The following is a 16,055-nucleotide window of genomic DNA, read 5'->3' on the forward strand; positions in this document are numbered from 1 at the left end:
CTTTATTGATAGCTTTCTTAAAAAATTTAAGTCAGTTTTTCTGTAACCAAGTTTATAAAGACCTTGCATTATTAAATTTAATGTAAACCTATTAGTCTTACATTTACTTATTTAATGTGTTACTGTAAATCTGTTATCTAGAGCTATAAATCCAATTCCTTCATCAAGCATTTACCAATTACCCACTATGTGCAGAGGATTTTAGTAAGAACAATGACAGATACAATGAGATGAGCTGTAAGGAACGAACTTGTGGTTAGAAAGAACTATACAATGAAGTATGAATGACAAGGACTGTAACTGAGCTTTGAAGAAATTCTACAGGAGTATAAAAGAATAAAGAGTAACTAATTACATCAATTATTAATGTTGCAAAACTGAACTTGGGTCTGCCTGCTCAGTGCAGCAAAACTGAACAATAATATCAGGATTTGCAGCAAGATACAGTGAAGCATGGGGAATTAGGAAGTTAACGCTTAAGACTCTGAACTCTCCAATGGCATACATGTTAAGAGTTTTTAAAGGCAGGGAGGTTGGTTATAGGCAATGCATGAAGGCTATACATTAGTTTGCCTAAAAGGCAGGCCATCTTGAAGCAGGGACTTACAGGCCACAGGTGGATACAAAGATTCTCTGATTTGTGATTGGTTAAGAGAGCAAAGCTTTATCTAAAACTTGGGGTCAGCAGAAAGGAATGTTGAGCTCTGGCCTGTGTACATGACTTAGTCCAGGCCCCTCAGGAAGAAATTTAGAAAAAAGAACAGTGGCCAGAGTTCTGACCACAGTTCCCCCTTATCTGAAGTCTACGTGCCAGTGGACAGCGTTTTTCATTTGGTGGGGGTCCAGGTGTTTGAAAAACAACTCAGGGACATATGTTAATATATTATCTTTAGTTTCTATGGGAACCAAACATTTTGTGACTCAAACTTCCTTGGCTATTGTTTTAAGCTATTTCTACCTTCTTCCTTATCAGGTTGCTCATTTTCTTCTCAGGGCTTACTGGGTGACTGGAATTTCCCTTGAAGGAACTCAAAAAGTTTCCTTTATTTTTATGATTGATGGGGTCCACAAGGCCTTTAAGAGGGGTCCCTACTCTGCCTCATTAATCTAGAAAGTAATTAAAAATCAAGATTTGGCAGAATATCCTCCCTAAAAAATGTTCTTGCTATCCTGTCTTATCAGTTGCTATTCTCATCATTATCCACTCAGTGATCCAGATCTGAAACTGGGAATTGCCTTGTATAATGAACAAGTCTAGGACTTACAGTGAGAAGACTTGGACTCACACCATACCTTCCTAAATTACTAGTTGTGTGGCTTAGGGCAAGTTGTTTAATCTTTCTGAATCTCAGTTTCCTCATAAAAATTGGGAGCAATTATTCTTAATTCTCTCACTGGCAAATGGGGAGGATCAAGTAAGATAAAATGAATGAATGTTTATGCATCCACATAACTCTTTATAAATGTGTTTCTTTTTATCTTTTATTCTCCTATTATTTATAACACTTAGAAGATATAGTGATTATTATTTTAATTTAGTAAATTTATAATTGAAGACCTCAAAGAATGGTGATGATTAAAAAGCAGAGTTAAAATCAGCCTCAGAGTCATCTACAAATCGTCAAAGAAAAAGCATGTTTCTTCAAAATGGGAACATCAAGTATGGGAAGAAGAGAAGAGAGATCATAGATTACATCAAGACAGGGCTCAATTACAGGGTGATAGCAAGCACTGGTACTTAGGAAAGCGAGTGTGTGGGCTCCTTCATAGCTTTTTCAGGAATTTCAGCCAGGATGCTGTTTTATAAAACCTCTGACAAGTTACATTAAGAATGCAACCATTGCTTGGAAACTAAATTGTATCAATTGTACCCACAATATTTTTATAGCAAAATTTGTCCCTCTAGCAAATAATTCAATCCAGGATTATACGATAAATTTTGCTTTCCTGTCTTTTGGATCTCCTTTATTCTGGGATCATTTCTCGGCTTTTATCTTTATGATATTGAAATTTTTAAAGAACATGGGCTGTTTACTTAGAGAATGTCCCTTAATTGGAATTTGCTTGATATTTCTCTAGATTTGACTCAGTTTATGCATTTTTAGATAGAAAACTACCTGAGTTGTATATTTTCCTAGTTCATCACATCAGGAGACAGGTAATGTCAGTTTATCCCATTATTTGTGAGGTTAACTCTGGTTAAATTGGTGTATACCATCCATATTCCTGCAATCTTAAGTTATTACTTTTCATTTGGTGATTAAGTAATTTGTTATATTTGAAACTATATAAATATTCTGGTCTTCATCAATGGTTGTTTACTGTTGCATCTATTGATGATTTTTCCCTGAATCAATTATTATTATGATGGTTACAAAACCATAATTTTCTGATTCTTATTACTTTTATTAAATGTTATCCAACTATAGAGAAGACATTTCTCTTATCTCCTATTTACCCATTAATTTAGTCATTCTTGTCAATATGAACTCATAAACTGTTATAAAATTCAATGAATTATAATTTATTATCTAATTCAGTTTAATTTTGTCGACCGTCCTTCATTTGGATGATGGGAACCCTTCCAATATGGCTCCTGTGTCCTTTGGACCTAATTCCTTTGTTTTATATTATTAGCCCTGCCTCAGTTTCTTCAGAATAAGGTATTCTAGCATTCCAAGCTCCTACTATACATTGGCACAGAAAGACAAATGATAGATAGGTAGGCAGATAGACAGATAGATAGACAGAATAGACACACAAATACATAATGGACAGATAGACAGATATAAAGATAGATTAAGGATAAGAACAAAGTTTACAAAATATTAACAATTGATAAATCTGGGTGAAAAGAATGTGGGAGTTCTGTGTACTTTTCTTGAAACTTTTTATCTAATTACATTTTTTCAAGCCAAATTTTTTTTTAAATTAACAAAGCAAACCAACTCATTTTATGCCTAACTAGACTTTCTGAACTAGTAATTTCCCTGTGAGTTACTGACTCCTGGGGAGATGTGGAGATAGTATCCTACTATTAGGAATATGCATGTTTTATAATTTCTTCAGGTGTCTAATCATCTTAATTTTTAGGTTCAACTGGAAAACAACTTTCAGAAATAAAGAACACTCTATAAAGTGTCATTCTATAAGCTATATATGGCCACTTATTTCTCCAGATTACTGTTGTCATAAATCTTCAGGCTAAAGAATGAGAAATTTCAGTGTAAGAATTCTCTCTCTGTTCACATTTTCTTGGTGATCTCGTGTCATACTTTTATGAACTGTACACTGTCAGATCTTAAATTTATATCTCCATTCTAGACTTATTCCCTGAACCGAAGCCTTCTCTTTTTGAATGCTGGTAATACATTTCCTTCAATGTGACTGGCCCAAAATACAACTCCTGACATTCTCATGACTCATAAACTCATTCTTCAAATCTTCCTTCCCTATTTTATTCTCTTCCACAGCATTTAGCTACTTCTTGCCTCCAACTTAATTTGTTTGTATAGTTCCCAATTAGAATAGAAGCTTCACGAAAAGAAAGTTTTGTCTTTTTTCACATTTACTTCCCAATGCCTAGAGTGCTTGCCTGTGTAAAGCACTCAAATATTTGTTGAATAAGTGAGTATGATGGTTCAATATGTTGCTTTAACTCATTCTTTCAAATGAAAATAGATTCTTAAGTCCAAGCAAAAAAAATATTTTAAAGTAGATTTTCTGGAACAAGTATAAAGAGTGAATGAAGATAAGTATAAAGTATTGCCTACATTGGGGACCTTATTGGATCACTATAGGGGTTGTAAGAGAGAGAATTAATAAAAATCATTCAAACAAACTAAGCCTAGATGATTGTAAGTCAGTATTGTGTTGCCACTGATATTAACGTAAATTTTCTTAGGAAGAGGTGGTAGTGTCAGAGAAAGAAGTCATATAAATTGATAATGTAGAAAGTCAATACAATTTAGCCAGCAGAATATTAAGAGATAAACAAAGTCTCTGGAGAAGAAAGAGAAAGAAAGAAAGAGGGAAAGAGGGATGTTTTCTATAAAACTCTTACACGTCCCAAATGTAATACTTCCCAATTCCCTCAAACACATCTTCCCTTCAACACCCCACTTTTCTACACTTATGTTATGGGGAGGGGCTAAGTATAAAGAAAATATTAACAGTATTGACATTTCAAGGAAACATGGTTTAGCACAGTGCATTGGCCATAACTATTACCATGACCCATATTCTCATTAGTATGTATGTGTGCATGTGTGTGTTCTCATATGACCACTGTCTTTATTTTAAATAGAACACATTAATATAAACCTCTATTTTTGGTCCTATTTCCTTCTAGTTCCTGGGAAGTTATAGTGAATAGCACATTAGCTGCCCCATAAAAATTACATTTTAAATAAATTCTGATCATGACTGGCCTTCATGCTTAGCCAAAGAAGTGTTGTTGTGGCTCTCGTATCAAAAATTTGTCAGATATTGAGAGCAACTTGGTTCTTATGATTCTTCTCTGTATTTCTCATTAGAATTTGGCTGAAGAAAACCCTGGCCTGCCTCTTCAATTGTTTCATAACATCTAGACAGTAAATCGAAAAATTGTTGAGTGCTTTACTTATAGCACAATGTAAAAGAAATGTGCGGAGGTTAGTAAATAATAAAAAGAGGCTTACATAGATTTAGCTAAATAAACTTAAGAAAAACGGATTCGGTGTTCAGTATTCTGCAATAATGTCCTGAAAAATTTTTTTTCTTATAAAAATATCATTCACGTATTTTAAAACATAATTTCATGTGAGACTGGAATTGTTCTTTCTAAATGCACTTTGATAAATTTAACAAAATAAAATCAGGAAACAGTGGCATTTGAAGGTCATCTTTAAAAATTAAATTCCAGAATAATAACTCAATAGGAACCCATCAGTGAAGTTCTTGCTCTGTTCTCGCTCTTAGATAGTCCTGTTCCACTTGCTGGTCCTTAAGGCATCAAAAGCAAGACAGAGCCTATCTAGATCCTCAGAATACAAGCAGTGACATATGAATAGAGGGGGATTTTGTAGGCATAGGAGTTATCTACACACACTGACCCACAGAGTTTGACATCTGGGACAATATATCTTATTGGAAGGAAAGGAAATTGGCATTTGTCTTTCCAGAAAATGCTACAATTCCCAATTCCATAGCTGGAGTTGAATAAAGCATTTAAGAGAAAAAAAGAATCAAGGAATAAATGTACACTCTCAAACTTTGCCTAGTATGCTTTCTTCTTAATAGTTCCAAAGTGAAAACAACAAAAATGCTCATTGATAAAAGAAAGTCTAAACAAATTGGGGCATGTTTATACAATGGAATGCTACACAGCAGTCATGAAAAATGAACTACTGACATAAGCTACAACACGAACAAATATAAAAAACATAATATTGAGCAAAATAAGTGAAAAATAACATTACATAGTTTAATTCTCTATTTATATGTATTTAAATAATAGGCCAAACTAATCTATGGTGATAGGTGTGAAAATAGCTAACGCTGTTGACCACAAAGACGAGACAGTGATAAACTTTCTAGGGAGCTAGAATGCTCTGTATCTTATATGAGGGATGATCACACAAATGTTTATTATTGTATAGAATCGTAAAAAGTTATAGACAGTGTGCACTTGTAATTGGTGTATTTTGCTCTTTGTTAATTATAATTCAATGGCACACATACGTACAACATACACATATATACACTCATACGCGCGCACGCGCGCGCACACACACACACACATATATATATAGTGCATAATAACTCATCTTGTAAATGCCCTAACCAACAGGAAAACAGTGAGACATTACTGGAGGCAGAAAAAAAATCAATATTACCTACTTTTTTTTTTTGTAAAAACCTCTTGTGCCCTTCTACCCAGTGGTGTGCTGGTAAGTGGTTAACAATGGTTATATACACACTCACACACTCACAAGTGTATTGTAAGTTTGATTGATAAATTCTGGGTAGCACACAACTTACAAATAATAATAAAATGTGCAATTTTATTTATAGCAAATTCTATATAACCACTTGATTTTACCCAATGTTTTCATTGACTTTTTAAATCTTATTTTTTATTCTTCCACAATGCACTTGCCATTTATAAATAAATACTTCAATATAAGTTCTTTCATTGATCGTTGAACTCTTACACCCATGGCTAACCTGTGGCTGCACATGGTGAATTAACGCTGTTCTACCATGAATACAATTGAGAAGTTTGTTTTCATGAATAAGAAGAAAGTGAAACAACAAAGACACATGTCATAACTCCAAATATTGAAAAAGTATTTCCTCAATTTTTGTGCTATCTCAGTACAACAGCTATAGACACAGCAGACATTTTAACTTTAACCTGCTTTATTAGCACTTCTTTATCACTTTATTGTTTAGACAATACCATCAAATATCATGTAATAACAAAATAAATAATAAAATATAGACAACAAAAAGAGCATAAATTAAAAAATCAAGCACTCATCTGTAGTGCTTGCATTTTCAAAGTTTAAATTTTCTCACCAGGCCAGGGGTGGTGGCTCACGCCTGGAATCTCAGCATTTTGGGAGGCTGAGGCAGGCAGATCGCTGGAGCCCAGGAGTTCAAGACCAGTCTGGGCAACGTGCCAAAATCCTGTTTCTATCAAAAGTACAAAAATTAGGTGGGCATGGTGGCACACACCTGTAGTCCCTCTACTCAAGAGGCTCAGGTGGGAGGATCGCTTGAGTCTGGGAGGTTGAGGCTGCAGTGAGCCATGATTGTGCCACTGCACTCCAGCCTGGGCAACAGAGCAAGAGCCCATCTCGAAGAATAAGTAAATAAAAATAAACCATTTCATCACAGTCAAGTTCAAGCTACGGCTGTGATATACTAAATGTGAAGTTGGGAAGAGATGGGCAGTTGCCACACCATTATGCAGAATTCCCACCACATGGGTACAGTAAATGTAAATAATTTCAAGAACATATAGAGTAGTAAAATGTAGTCAAATAATTAGTGATGAATTACAAGAAATTACTTTATTTATCTCTAACTGTTTATTTAAGAGTAATTTTTAATAATGACTATATTTAGTGACTGGGTCTCAAATTCCTAAAAAATAACAATGAGTTCTTGAAAGCCAGTTTGAGGTGGCTCCAGATCACCACTGTTTCTGTGAATATTCACATTTAGTATACTATATATAGTAAAAATTTCCTCAAAGCAGAGCTTATATCCAACCCCTTCCCCCAATAGCTTCTTTTTTCTGTCTAAGCAACTTGACGTTGTACACCAGCACTTTTTGTGGTAGGACTGATATAAACACACTATCTTCTCTACTCGCCTGCAAGCTCCTTGCAGTCAGCCTTCTGTCCCAGAAAACCCCATGTGTTCGAACAGGACACGGAAGAGTAATGGGCACAAATAGATCACCAATAAATATAGAAATCCACTTCCTCTGACCACATTAATGCTCCACTCTTAACAGATTTGTCCGACCAATACCCAAATTATTAGGCATGCTTATTATGGTTATAAAAGATAGAAATCCAGTTCAGAAGAGCTCAAGCAAAAATGGTAATTTTTGGCCCACATAATCGGAAAGGACACTGGGTGGCTCAACTGAGAATTACAGAAAGAAATGCAGGAAAACCATGAACTCAGAACCAATGTCTCTAGAATTTCCTTGGGTCTTTGCTTGAAAAACATAATCTCTTGCATTGTAAATAGATTTACGGATTCATTCAACAAATATTTATTGAACATCTGCTATATGCTTGGTACAGTGGCTGATGTTAACAGCATTGTGAAAAAGACAGATACAATTTCTATTCTCATAGTCAACCCTCTAGTGATGACAGTATCAATAAATCATTGCAATGCAATGGGAAAAGCATTCTGCAAGGGGAAGTCCAGAGATCTCAGGGACTTACAGAAAGAGCACCAAAATTAGCCTTAAGAAGTAAGAAAAATTTCAGGAGAAATATTGTCCAAGCTAATATCAGAAATATGATTAAGGGTTAGGCAGGTCAATTTCATTAAAGATAAATGTATCTATTGAATCTAATTTTATGTTCTTCATCCTGGGAAAATATTGCTCACATTTTTTTTAGATTTCCCATGAAATTCCAGACAGGAGAGATTTAAGCTTATAAATATGACTAAACCAGCAAAATTTTAGACTCATGTTAGCTGGAAAGGAGTCAAAGAGTTGAATTCACTATTCTGGTCTAAAGAAAGTAAGAAATATTTTGACTTACTTGCCATGAGGAGAAGACAGAATAATAAGCACAGTAAAAAGGTCCAAGCAAGCACTTAATACTTCTTCTCCTCCTGAACATAAAATCAATTCAAAAGAGACTAAGTTAATAATAGTGAAACATAAATTAACAAGTTCACCTTATAAACCATGTTTTTTGGGGAAAACCTGATCAGCATTAAACTACTTTCCAAAAAATAAAATATCATATACTTTTATTTACTAAAACACATTTAAAGGAAGAATATTTCTTAGACTCTTAACATGTGGAGGGGGAAATCTTTTATTTTTTAGGAGCCACATGCATGGATTTTTGCTCTAACAAATTAAGTAATTTATTAATTCTCTTTGCTCAGCATTATCATCTTCTAGGTCCGAAAGGGGTTGAAATGTGAGGGAAAACGATTCTCAGAGAGAGCCTTGGACCTGAATAAGCACCAGTTTATTCACTCCTGCTGAGGAAAGATTAGAAATTTGACAGAGTTTCTTCGTGAGGAGAATGAAAACCCCATACAGAGGATTAACTTGATATAACAGCAGTTTCATCAAACTAAGTATAAAATACTTGTGAGAGAAAAACAAAACCCAACTACAATCTAATAAGCTGAGCAAAGGAGATAGACATTATATACTGAAGCTGTGAAAACTGGCCATATTCTCCCCTAATTAATGCTATTGGATCAAGTTCGAGTACACTCATGACATCATGCTGTCTGCTAAATTTGTGACCGAAAAATTGTGACCAAAAAATTGGCTACTATAGGTCAGGTATGGTGCTTAGCCATCAAAACAATTATGTGAGAAATATTATTATCCTTATTTTTACAATTAGGAAAGCAGTGATACAGAAATAACTTATTCAGTTTTTAAAAACAGTGCTGCAGATAGGGTTCAATTCTATTGAGAAAGTCAAGCCTTTTTTATTTTCTCTACTACTCACACAATAAAAATGGAAGAGATGAATAAACATGCAATAATGTTTTAAATAATAGTTTTCTATGCACTGCCTCTTCCTAAGAGTATTTTCTATGAATTGCCTACAAGTAATCAGTCTAATGGTATTTTGCCAAATGGATGAGAGCTCCTTTCCTAACACTCCTAGGAATTTCTACATTATATGACTCCCCCATCACAGTAAATATGTATAGTTGACATAAATCAATATATAAGACATACATACAGATTACAAGTTAGCTCTATTATAGAAAATGATCATTTCTGGGTCATGTTACATTGATTCAGTTACCTTATCACAATATTAGCTAATATTCTGTTGTCTTAAACTGTTTATGCTGCTATAAAGTAATATCTGAGGCTGAGTAATTTATAAAAAAAAAAGGGTAAAGATTTGGCCCACAGTCCTACAGACTGAACTAGAAGCATGAAGCCAATATCTGCTTCTGATAAGGGCCTCAGGAGAATTCCAACTTTGGTGGAAGGTGAAAGGGAGGGGGCATCACAGAGCGAGAGAGGGAGCAAGAGAGAGAGAAAGACATGCCAGGCTCTTTTTAACAATCAGCTCCCATGGGAACTAATAGCATGAGAACTCACTCATTACCATAAGGATGGCATCAAGACATTCATGACAGATCTGCCCCCATGACCTAAACACTCCTCTTTAGGCCTACAATATTGGGGAGGAAATTTTAACGTGAGATTTGAAGGGTATAAATATCCAAACTATGTCACCTAACCACAGTAATTTCATATGTTAAACACAAGGATGTGCTACTTCTTGTAAGTAGGGCATTTATAGATTTCCAACTAGTGGGAAATTTCATCAGCTGCAGTTGTGTCTTCTTCCATCTACAAACCCAAAAAGGACGCTTATTAATCAGGGTCTATTACAAACCCCTGTCTCAGAAATGCTACCCTCGCTCTAGCAAAACACATGTCATCCAGGAGCTGGCAGAAAAATCCTTTTGGTCCAAGAACCTCCAGAGATTTACTTTCTGCTGACTGCTCAGCCTTGTACCTCAACCCTAGAAACCACATTACAAAAGAAAGCAGTTCATTTTATTCCCCTGAAGTACTCAGGTTCCATTGCTTCAACTGCTCCACGTCATTCCTCTGCCCCATAGTGTCATTTTCATCCCTTTGGGGCTTATTTTGTTTCTCAGCCTGGCTTTTAATGCCTGCCTTCTTGCTCCCCTTCCTATTGATACATTTTTGAAAAAAGGAGGAACAATACAAAGCAGTTTTTTTTCAAACAAACATATCTGCACATATGATAAAACCACACTTTGATAGATGAGCTTAAGAGTAGAATATAGGACAGAAGAAAGATGCCACGAACTTGAAGATAGCATAGGAGAAATTATTCAATCTGAAGAACACAGAGCAAAAGTTTTTTTAAAGAAATGAACAGAGATCGGGCAACCTGTGTGACAATATTCAGTTTTCTAATGTATGTGAAATTTAAGTCCTGGAAATATACAAGAGAAAGCATCATGTAGAAAAAAGTTTTTTTTAAAATAGAGAGACCAAAATTTTTCCCCAAGTTTGAGCAAATATGTAAATTTTTCAGATTCAAGAAACTCAGTGAATTAAAAGGGAAATAAATATTTTTTAAAATTATGCATAGGCCCACAGTAGTAAACTGCTGGAAAACAAAGAGACTTTTTGAAAGTAGCCAAAGAAAAACATGTATGTGTGGAAACAATAATTCAAATGAGCAGTAACTTCCAATCAGAAACTACAGAGGCCAGATATAACAGCAGGAAAGTACACTTAAAGCACAGAAAGAATAAAACAACAAAGGGTAAACTCCAAGTTCTATTCACAGTGAAAACATTATTTAAAAATAAAACAAAAGTAAAATCATTTTAAATAAAGGAATGTTAAGAAAATTTGTGACCAGCAGATCTGGATAAAAGGGAATACTATTACAAGTTCTTCTAGTTAAAGGAAAATTTCTTATAAAATGCATGGAAAATAATAAATTTCTTAAAAATAAACGGTTTTAAACTTGCTTTGTGGGGCTTGAAATATGTATAAATATCATACACATGACAAGAACAGTACAATGTATGGGGCAGTAAATGGATTAATATTTTGCAAGGTTTCCTCATTATATGAGATGAGATTCAATATAAATATAAGCAGAGTATACAAAGGTGTGAGATATATTTTATATCCCTAGTAAAACCACTAAAATTAATGCCCAGGAATATAGTTTAAAATCCAATAGCCAAAAAGTAAGTCTTCTAAAATTTCAAGTTATCCAATAGATGCTAAAAAAAAAAAAAAAAGATTGAGAGAAACAAAAAGCAAAGAGGAAAAAACAAAAAAATAAAATGGTAGACCTAAATCTATCTATGAGATCACTTTAAACATAAAGAAACAGAGAGCTTGAAAGTTAATGGATGAAAAATCATATACCATGCAAATAACAAAGTTAAAAGCAGGGATTATCTAGATTAAAATCATATAAAATAAACTCCAAAACAAAGAGTATTAACAGAGACAAATAAGCATATTTCATAAGGAAAAATGTCAATTTATCAGAAAGACACAAAAATCATAAATGTATTTTCAAGAAAGGAACAGTGAAAGTGTAAGATTTTGCCCTACTGGAAAGGTAGTAGGCTAGCCTGTCACAGTCTGATAGATAACAGCAGAAACCCAAGGCTTTTGGTTCAGACAAATGGAAATGTATTACTCACAGTAGAAACAGTAGACAGAGTGACATCCCATGCCATTTTGCTAAGCCCAGATTCCACAAGGTGATGTGATGAGAGCTAAGTGTTGTCCCTGCAGTGAGGTGAATAACAGGAGAGGAACCCTGAGGTTGGGCATCCCTAATCTCTTATGCCCATTCTTATCACTGTTTCCTGAGTGACATTATCTTTATTTCCATGTAATGTAAGTAAATATGGAATGTGGAGAGGAAGGAGACATCCCTATCATTACTATTCTGGAATATAAACAAATCTACTCTGGGGAGAAAGATGTAGGCATCTATAGCTCTATTCCCTGGAATATGAGGCATCTCTATCTTTCCAATTCTGCCTGATTACATTAACATTTTAGTGAAGATAGCCTGGAACAAGTTGGTTATTAATGCCTAAATTTGCAGAGATGTGAGAGACTCACTGAGAATTGTTTTCCAACAATTCCACTCTTCATTCCTACAGGCTTAGATTCTAGAAAATCTTCCCATGAGTATGCTACACTATTGGCCACTCTGAGTAATCTGACTGACAAAGGCTGGGATTATATTCATTCAAGTTGTTTCATGCATCATTTAATTAAAGCTTCTATAAACAGAATTCCAGACAGCAGAATGTGGCCAACCTATAGTACTGACTCCAGTCAGGCCCTGCAGGGACCCAGTTCTAGACAGCTAAAGAAATTCGAAAAACAATAAGGGTGGCTTTCTCCTTAAATTTCTCTAAAGAACCTTCCACTGGGCCAATGGCATTGATCCATTTATAGCAGGATGCATTACCAATTGTACAAAGTCTGCATTCATCCTCAAAGAGGAAGTTTGGGGCAATTCAATCATCAATAACAGCACTTGCTAATGTGTTGAGGCTGATCTGAATGCCTACCAGGGTCAAGGTGCTGTCACTGATCGCTTCAGTTAAATTCAGAGGCAAATTTCATACCACCTTTCTTAGTCCACTCAGGCTCCTATCATAAAATACCATAAACAGCATGGCTTATAAACAACAGAAATTTATTTCTCACAGTTCTGGATGCTGGGAAGTCCAAGATGAAGGTGCCAGCATATTCAGTGACTGGTGAAGGTCTACTTTCTGGTTCATAGATGGTCATCTTTGCACTGTGCCCTCACATGGCTGAATGGGTGAGAGAGCTCTCTGAGGTCTCCTTTATAAAGCGCACTAAAATACCCTTGTTATTGCCCTTGTACTTAATACCTTTGTATGAGGGCTTCACCTTTATGACTTAATCAATTCCCAAAAGACCCACTTCTGAGTAACATCACATTGGAAATTGGATTTCAATATATAAATTTTTAGGGGGAAACAAACATTCAGTCTGAATCACCATCTTTTCTAATCAAATGACTCCCATTGTAAGTTAAACATATCAAAGGATGTGCAGGAATAATCAGTTCATTATCACTTCAGAAAACGCCCCCACATAATAAAGTATTACCTCATTTGTGGAGATCTATGCACTCATCTGAAGCTACATGACCTACAGCTGTTGTTTCCTTAAATACATGAAGATCTCATGTGGCCACTGTTAAAGTGAAAGTTACTATATTTTCAGGAGAATGACAAGGTTAATGAAAGGCTTCCACACAAAAAGTGCAACCCCAGGTGTGTACATGGTGACCCTGGAAATAAAATGTGGCTAACAATATTTGGGGCTTTCATGTGAGACCTACATTACTTGAGGGCCGTAGATTGATAGTACCTCCCTCACTATCCACAACATGGCCTCTCACATGTGAATTCAAGCACAAAGAGAAAAATCCAAATCAAAAATTAAATTCAAGCATGTGATGTTAGAGAAGAAATGACTGAAGATAAGCAGCATAAACTATTTTGAAAAATATTAAAGTTTTTCTTAAGATGACTAACTAGGAACATTGGATGCCAATTCTCCTCAAAAGAACATCAAAGTTACACATGAATGGTCATGATCCTAATGGAAAGCTGAGGAAAGAGAGTCAGGACCTGTCAGCAGATGCACAGGAAGAAGCTGAAGTGCAGAAAAGGAACACAGCAAGAGTCTGGCAGAGATTGATTCCCTAGGAACTCAGAACCCTGCAAAAAGGGTATGTGGGGGTGCTTATCTGCTCCCCTCACTTCTGCAACAATCTGCTCTTCTCTAAAGTGTTGGGGAGCCCCTTTGCCCTTGCGACCCTGGGCAATGCTGTCAGTGGAGATTTGGGAGACAATCTCTGTCTGTGGAGACAGAGAGCTGGGTGGCCAATTTGTGCAGAGATGTCCCACTTCCCTCAGGCCCAAACCGAGACAGTGGGCATTATTCTGGTTGTGGACCTATTGTGGGCCACTATCCTTCAAGGAACCTCAGCCCTTGAGTCACATCACTAGATCCCCTGCAAACATAGCCTACAACCAATTTTGACTTTGGCAACCGCAGGGAACCAGCAAGTCCCCAGGGAGCTGTGGGATTCCCAGAGGTCAAGCCCTTGGTGCAGGCTCCCTCACCCCAGGTCGGGGGAACACAGCCCTGCAAACGACATCTTGGGACAAAAGTAATGCAGGTGCAGAACCGATTGCTGAATGGGTGGCACCAGCAGCTGGGAATGGATGTGGAGATGGGGTCATCCCTCTCTCCCCTCATCTACTGTTGCCAACACAGCAGAAGCTCTCCCCAGTGGAGGCCGACATATATGCACTTGGATAAAGGCTTTCCAGAGCTTTTGGTGGTGGCTACACCCCTGTTGAAAGTGAGCTTGTACCTCACAGATTAGTTACCATGAAGGGTGAAGCCCATCCCTCCCTACTTACACAGAGTGGTAGTGTCCCAGCAATGGAGGGAAGACAAGCCATAGAGCTGTCTGCTCTGAGCTGGGAAAAGAAGTTCTGTCCTGAGCCCATTTTGGTGGCAGCCTCCAGAGGGGCATTTCCAGTGTCCCCAGCCACAGCCAGGAGCCAAAGGCTAATGTCTAAATGAACTGAAAGTCATGAGCCCTGTGACGGGGTGTAATAGGGAAGTGGATCATGTTACTGCTTTCCCAGGAGAAGAAACTGGTACACTACCCACCCCTTACCCCGAGACCTCAGCACACCCTCACATGATCTCCTCCCACCTACCACATGAGGCCAGGTGTCTCCACTCATTATCAGGCTTCCTGAGGGTGAGCTGGCTTTTAATCTTAAGTGCCACCTACTGGAAGGGAGACTAAACTGCAGCACCAAATAAAAGATCTACTGTCAGAAGGGCATAGTACCAGTGCACACAAGATAAGGTTCCTGAGACCTCTGCACTCTTCGCCCCAGAGGAATTAATGTGTTGGCTTATACATCCAATATATTGCTACAACAAGCAGTATTTGAGAAAACCACCACACAAAATCCATCCGCAACTAAGGAACACATACAGAGCCTTGACCCCAATAAGCACCCAGAAAAAAAGCCAAATGATAATACAAAAAATAGACCATAGTCATACCCTCAGGGGAAGAAAGAATAAAAAATTAAAAAGTCCCTTCCAAATGATAGCGGATTAAGAAATAAAAAGTGATGGCTCCCTCAGGTGAGAAGAATCAGTATAAGGACTCCAGCAGTACAGAAAAGAAAGAAAGAGGCCAGGCGCGGAGGCTCACGCCTGTAATCCCAGCAGTTTGGGAGGCTGAGGTGGGCAGATCACGAGGACAAGAGATGGAGACCATCCTGGCCAACATGGTGAAACCTATCTCTACTAAAAATAAAAAAAATAGCTGGGCGTGGTGGCGGGAGCCTGTAGTCCCAGCTACTCGGGAGACAGAGGCAGGAGAACTACTTGAGCCTGGGAGGCGGAGGTAGCAGTGAGCCGAGAGCGCACCACTGCTCTCCAGCCTGGCGACAGAGCAAGACTCCGGAAAAAAAAAGAAAAAAAAAAAGAAAATGTTTTGACACCTCCAAGAACACACTTGTTCTGTAGCAATGTATCCTAACCAAAATGAAAATTCTGAAAAAAAGCAAGACCCAACCATCTGCTGCCTTCAAAAAACTCAGCTAATGAGTAATGATATCTGCAAGCTCAAATTAGAGAAAGGTATATCATACAAATGGAAAACAAAAAGAGAAAGGGCCTCCATTCTTGTTTCAGGTAAAGTAGACTTTAAAACAAG

Source organism: Pan paniscus, chromosome 17 (genome assembly GCF_029289425.2).
Source record: "Pan paniscus chromosome 17, NHGRI_mPanPan1-v2.0_pri, whole genome shotgun sequence".
Lineage (NCBI taxonomy): Eukaryota > Metazoa > Chordata > Mammalia > Primates > Hominidae > Pan > Pan paniscus.